This window comes from Microcebus murinus, chromosome 20 (genome assembly GCF_040939455.1).
Source record: "Microcebus murinus isolate Inina chromosome 20, M.murinus_Inina_mat1.0, whole genome shotgun sequence".
NCBI classification, from domain to species: Eukaryota; Metazoa; Chordata; class Mammalia; order Primates; family Cheirogaleidae; genus Microcebus; species Microcebus murinus.
The window spans coordinates 44,160,413-44,166,706 of NC_134123.1; positions in this window are offsets into that span (position 1 = coordinate 44,160,413).

Genomic DNA, 6,294 nt, shown 5'->3' on the forward strand with positions numbered 1-6,294 from the left:
TTGCTCGAGGTCAGGAGTTCAAACCAGCCCGAGCAAGAGCAAGACCCCATCTCTACTATAAATAGAAAGAAATTTACTGGCCAAGTAATATATATGCAAAGAAAAATTAGCCGGGCATGGTGGCACATGCCTGTAGTCCCAGCTACTTGGGAGGATGAGACAGAAGTATCACTTGAGCACTAAAGTTTGAGGTTGATGTGAGCTAAGCTGACGCCATAGCACTCTAGCCGGGGCACCAAAAGTGAGACTCTGTCTCAAAAAAATAAATAAATAAATAAATTAATTAATTAATTAATTAAGAAAAAGGGACTTCCCAGAAAAAGCCGGGAGGGAGACATAAAAATTTCTCTCTCACTCTCTCTCTCTCTGTGTCTCTGTCTCTCTCTCTCTATATATATATATCTGCTATAGACAGAATAAAAGAGATAAGCAGGGAGGGAGAGATAAAAATTTCTCTCAGGCACTATGGGAGGTCTAGGCGGTTGATTTCTCAAGGTCAGGAGTTCAAATCCAGCCTGAGCAAGAGCTAGACCATCTGTACTATAAATAGGAAGAAATTAATTGACGAACTAAAGACACACACACACACACAAATATAATAAGCCGTGCATGGTGGGGCATGTCTGTAGTCCCAGCTACTCAGGAGGCAGAGACTGAAGGATCACATGAGCCCAGGAGTTTGAGGTTGCTGTGTGCTAAGCTGACGCCAGAGGGCTCTTGTCAGGGCACCAAAAGTGAGGATTGTCCCAATAAAAAAAATACGGAAAAGGGACTTTCCAAAAGGAGCAGGGAGGGAGAGATAAAAATTTCTCTCTCTCTGTCTCTCTCTCTCTCTCTCTCTCTATATATATATATATATATATATATATATATATCTGGTATAGACAGAATAAAAGGGAGAAGCTGGGAGGGAGAGATAAAAATTTGTCTCAGGCCCAGCACACCTGTAATCGTAGCTCTCTGGGAGGCCGAGGTTGGAGGATTGCTCCAGGTCAGGAGTTCAAACCTGCCTGAGCAAGAGCAAGACTCCATCTGCACTATAAATAGAAAGAAATTAATTGGCCAAGTAATATATATAGAAAGAAAAATTAGCCGGGTATGGTGGCGCTTGTCTGTAATCCCACCTAATTTGGAGGCTGAGGCAGGAGGATTGCTTGAGCCCAGGAGGTTGAGGTTGCCGTGAGGTAGGCTGAGGCCACGGCACTCACTGTAGCACATTTTATGCCGGTGTCACAAACCATCACGTGTACCCTATAAAGATTATGATGGTTATCCTGGAACACTATGAGGCCGCGTGTGGGGCTTCACTCCTGTAGTCCCAGCGGGTTGGGAGACTAATGCACATGGATCACCCAAGTTCAGGAGCTGGAGAACATCCAGAGAGAGAGAGAGAGAGAGAGAGAGAAAGAGAAAGTAAGTAAGAAAGATTGCTCATTGATGAGAGAGAGAGAAAGCGAGGGAGGGAGGGAAGAAGCAGCATCAGGCAAGTATGGTGGCACATGCCTCTAGTCCCAGCGACTCGTGAGATTGAGGCAGGAGGATCAATGGAGCCCAGGTGTTTGAGGTTGCAGTGACCAAGGATGCAGTGTACCCTGTAAGATAGAGGGAGACAGACACTGTCACTCACCCAAAAATTATACAAGTTTTAGGTACCAGAATAATTAGAAATTAAGCAAAAGGGGTTGGGTGTGGTGGCACATGGCTATAATCCTAGCACTATGGGAGGCCTAGGCGGGTCATTTCTCAAGGTAAGGAGTTCAAAACCAGCCTGAGCAAGAGAAGACCATATCTAATATAAATAGAAATTAATTGGCCAACTAAACACACACACACACACACACACACAAAATAAACCGGGCAGGGTGGTGCATGTCTGTAGTCCCAGCTACTCAGGAGGCAGAGACAGAAGGATCACATGACCCCAGGAGGTTGAGGTTGCTGTGCGCTAAGCTGACGCCAGAGGGCTCTTGTCCGGGCACCAAAAGTGAGGATTGTCCCAATAAAAAAATTACGGAAACGGACTTTCCAAAAGGAGCAGGGAGGGAGAGATAAAAATTTCTCTCTCTCTCTCTCTCTCTCTCTCTCTCTCTATATATATATATATATATATATATATATATATATATATCTGCTATAGACAGAATACAAGGGATAAGCAGGGAGGGAGAGATAAAAATTTCTCTCAGGCAAAGCACACCTGTAATCCTAGCTCTCTGGAAGGCCGAGGCGGGTGGATTGCTCAAGGTCAGGAGTTCAAAACCAGCCTGAGCAAGAGCAAGACCGTCTCTACTATAAATAGGAAGAAATTAATTGACCAACTAAACACACACACACACACACACACACACACACAAACAAACATAATAAGCCGTTCATGGTGGTGCATGTCTGTAGTCCCAGCTACTATGAGGCAGAGACTGAAGGATCACATGAGCCCAGGAGATTGAGGTTGCTGTGTGCTAAGCTGACGCCAGAGGGCTCTAGTCCGGGCACCAAAAGTGAGGATTGTCCCAATAAAAAAATTACGGAAAAGGGACTTACCAGAAGGAGCAGGGAGGGAGAGATAAAAATTTCTCTCAGGAAAAGCCCACCTGTAATCCTAGCTCTCTGGGAGTCCGAGGTGGGAGGATTGCTCGAGGTCAGGAGTTCAAACCATCACGAGGAAGAGCAAGACCCCATCTGTACTACAAATAGAAAGAAATTTATTGGCCAACTAAACACACACACACACACACACACACACACACACACACACACAATAAGCCAGGCATGGTGGCATATGCCTGTAGTCCCAGCTACTCAGGAGGCAGAGACAGAAGGATCACATGAGCCCAGGAGCTTGGTGTTGCTGTGCGCTAAGCTGACGCCAGAGGACTCTAGTCCGCGCACCAAAAGTGAGGATTGTCCCAATAAAAAAATTACGGAAAAGGGACTTACCAAAAGGAGCAGGAAGGGAGAGATAAAAATCTCTCTCTCTCTCTCTACCTCTCTCTCTCTCTCTCTCTCTATATATATATATATATATACTAAACACAGAATAAAAGAGATAAGCAGGGAGAAAGAGATAAAAAATTCTCTCAGGCCCAGCAACCTCTAATCTTAGGTATCTGGGAGGCTGAGGTGGGAGGATTGTTTGAGGTCAGGAGTTCAAACCAGCCCGAGCAAGAGCAAGACCCCAGCTCTACTATAAATGCAAAGAAATTTATTGGCCAAGTAATCTATATAGAAAGAAAAATTAGCCGGTCATGGTGGCGAATGCATGTAGTCCCAGCTACTCGGGAGGCTGAGAAGGAAGGATCATTTGAGCCCTGGAGTTTGAGGTTCAAGTGAGCTAAGCTGACGTCATAGACTAGCCGGGGAACCAAAAGTGAGACTTTGTCTCAAAAAAAATTAAGAAAAAGGTACTTACCAGAAAAAGCAGGAAGGGATAGATAAAAATTTCTCTCTCTCTCTCTCACTCTCCCTCTTTCTCTCTCTCTCTCTCTCACTCTGTCTCTCTCTCTCTCTCTCTCTCTCTCTCTCTCTCTCTCTCTCTATATATATATATATATATATATATATATATATATATATATATATATACTAAAGACAGAATAAAAGGGAGAAGCTGGGAGGGAGAGATAAAAATTTTGTCTCAGGGCCAGCACACCTGGAATCGTAGCTCTCTGGGAGGCCGAGGTTGGAGGATTGCTCCAGGTCAGGAGTTCAAACCTGCCTGAGCAAGAGCAAGACTCCATCTGTACTATAAATAGAAAGAAATTAATTGGCCAAGTAATATATATAGAAAGAAAAATTAGCCTGGCATGGTGGTGCATGCCTCTGGTCCCAGCTACTCGGGAGGCTGACAAGGAAGGAGCACTTGAGCTCAGGAGTTTGAGGTCGTTGTGAGCTAAGGTGACACCATAGCACTCTAGCCCGACACCAAAAGTGAGAAGGTGGCCAGGCGTGGTGGCTCACGCCTGTAATCCTAGCACTTTGGGAGGCCGAGGCGGGCGTATTGCTCAAGGTCAGGAGTTCGAAACCAGCCTTAGCGAGACCCCGTTTCTACCAAAAATAGAAATAAATTAATTGACCAACTAAAAATATATATACAAAAAATTAGCCGGGCATGGTGGAGCATGTCTGTAGTCCCAGCTACTCGGGAGGCTGAGGCAGGAGGATTGCTTGAGCCCCGGAGATTGAGGTTGCTGTGAGCCAGGCTGACGCCACGGCACTCACTCTAGCCTGGGCAACATAGTGAGACTCTGTCTCAAAAAAAAAAAAAATTAAGAAAAAGGGAACTAGCAGAAAACACAGGGAGTGAAAGATAATTTCTCTCTCTCTGTCTCTCTCTCTCGCTCTCTTTCTATATATATATATATCTGCTGTAGACACATGAAAAGAGATAAGCGGGGTTGAAGAGATTAAAATTTCTGTCAGGCCCAGCACACCTGTAATCCTAGCTCTCTGGGAGGCTGAGGCGGGAGGATTGCTCGAGGTCTGGAGTTCAAACCAGCCCGAGAATGAGCAAGACCTCATCTCTACTATAAATAGAAAGAAATTTACTGGCCAAGTAATATATATACAAAGAAAAATTAGCCGGGCATGGTGGCGCATGCCTGAAGTCCCAGCTACTCGGGAGGATGAGACAGAAGAATCACTTGAGCACTAAAGTTTGAGGTTGTTGTGAGCTAAGCTGACGCCATAGCACTCTAGCCGGGGCACCAAAAGTGAGACTCTGTCTCAAAAAAAAAAAATAAATAAATGATTAAATGAATAAATAAATAAATAAATAAATAAAAAGGGACTTGCCAGAAAAAGCCGGGAGGGAGAGATAAAAATTTCTCCCTCTCTCTCTCTCTCTCTCTCTCTCTCTATATATATATATATATATATATATATATATATATATATATATATATATAAATCTGCTATACACAGAATAAAAGAGATAAGGAGGGAGGGAGAGATAAAAATATCTCTCAGGCCCAGCACAGCTGTAATCCTAGCTCTCTGGGACGCCCAGGCGAGAGGATTGCTCGAGGTCAGGAGTTCAAACCAGCCCGAGCAAGAGCAAGACCCCATCTCTACTATAAATAGAAAGAAATTTACTGGCCAAGTAATATATATAGAAAGAAAAATGAGCCGTGCATGGTGGCGCATGCCTGTAGTCCCAGCTACTTGGGAGGATGAGACAGAAGTATCACTTGAGCACTAAAGTTTGAGGTTGTTGTGAGCTAAGCTGACGCCATAGCACTCTAGCCGGGGCATCAAAAGTGAGACTCTGTCTCAAAAAAAAAAAATAAATGAATTAATTAATTAAGAAAAAGGAACTTGCCAGAAAAAGCTGGGAGGGAGAGATAAAAATTTCTCTATTACTCTCTCTCTCTCTCTCTCTCTCTCGCTCTCTGTCTCTGTCTCTCTCTATATATATATATCTGCTATAGACAGAATAAAAGAGATAAGCAGGGAGGGAGAGATAAAAATTTCTCTCAGGCACTATGGGAGGTCTAGGCGGTTGATTTTTCAAGGTCAGGAGTTCAAATCCAGCCTGAGCAAGAGCTAGACCATCTCTACTATAAATAGGAAGAAATTAATTGACCAACTAAAGACACACACACACACACAAACATAATAAGCCGTTCATGGTGGTGCATGTCTGTAGTCCCAGCTACTCAGGAGGCAGGGACAGAAGGATCATATGAGCCCAGGAGTTTGAGGTTGCTGTGCGCTAAGCTGACGCTAGAGGACTCTAGTCCGGGCACCAAAAGTGAGGATTGTATCTGCTATAGACAGAATAAAAGGGATAAGCAGGGAGGGAGAGATAAAAATGTCACTCAGGAAAAGCCCACCTGTAATCCTAGCTCTCTGAGAGTCCAAGGTGGGAGGATTGCTCGAGGTCAGGAGTTCAAACCCGCTCGAGGAAGAGCAAGACCCCATCTCTACTACAAATAGAAAGAAATTAATTGGCCAACTAAACACACACACACACACACACACACACACACAACAATAAGCCAGGCATGGTGGCACATGCCTGTAGTCCCAGCTACTCAGGAGACAGAGACAGAAGGATCACATGAGCCCAGGAGTTTGAGGTTGCTGTGCGCTAAGCTGACGCCAGAGGTCTCTAGTCCGGGCACCAAAAGTGAGGATTGCCCCAATAAAAAAATTACGGAAAAGGGACTTACCAGAAGGAGCAGGGAGGGAGAGATAAAAATTTTTCTCTCTCTATCTCTCTCTATATATAGGTATATAAATATATATATATGTATCTGCTATAGACAGAATAAAAGGGATAAGCAGGGAGGGAGA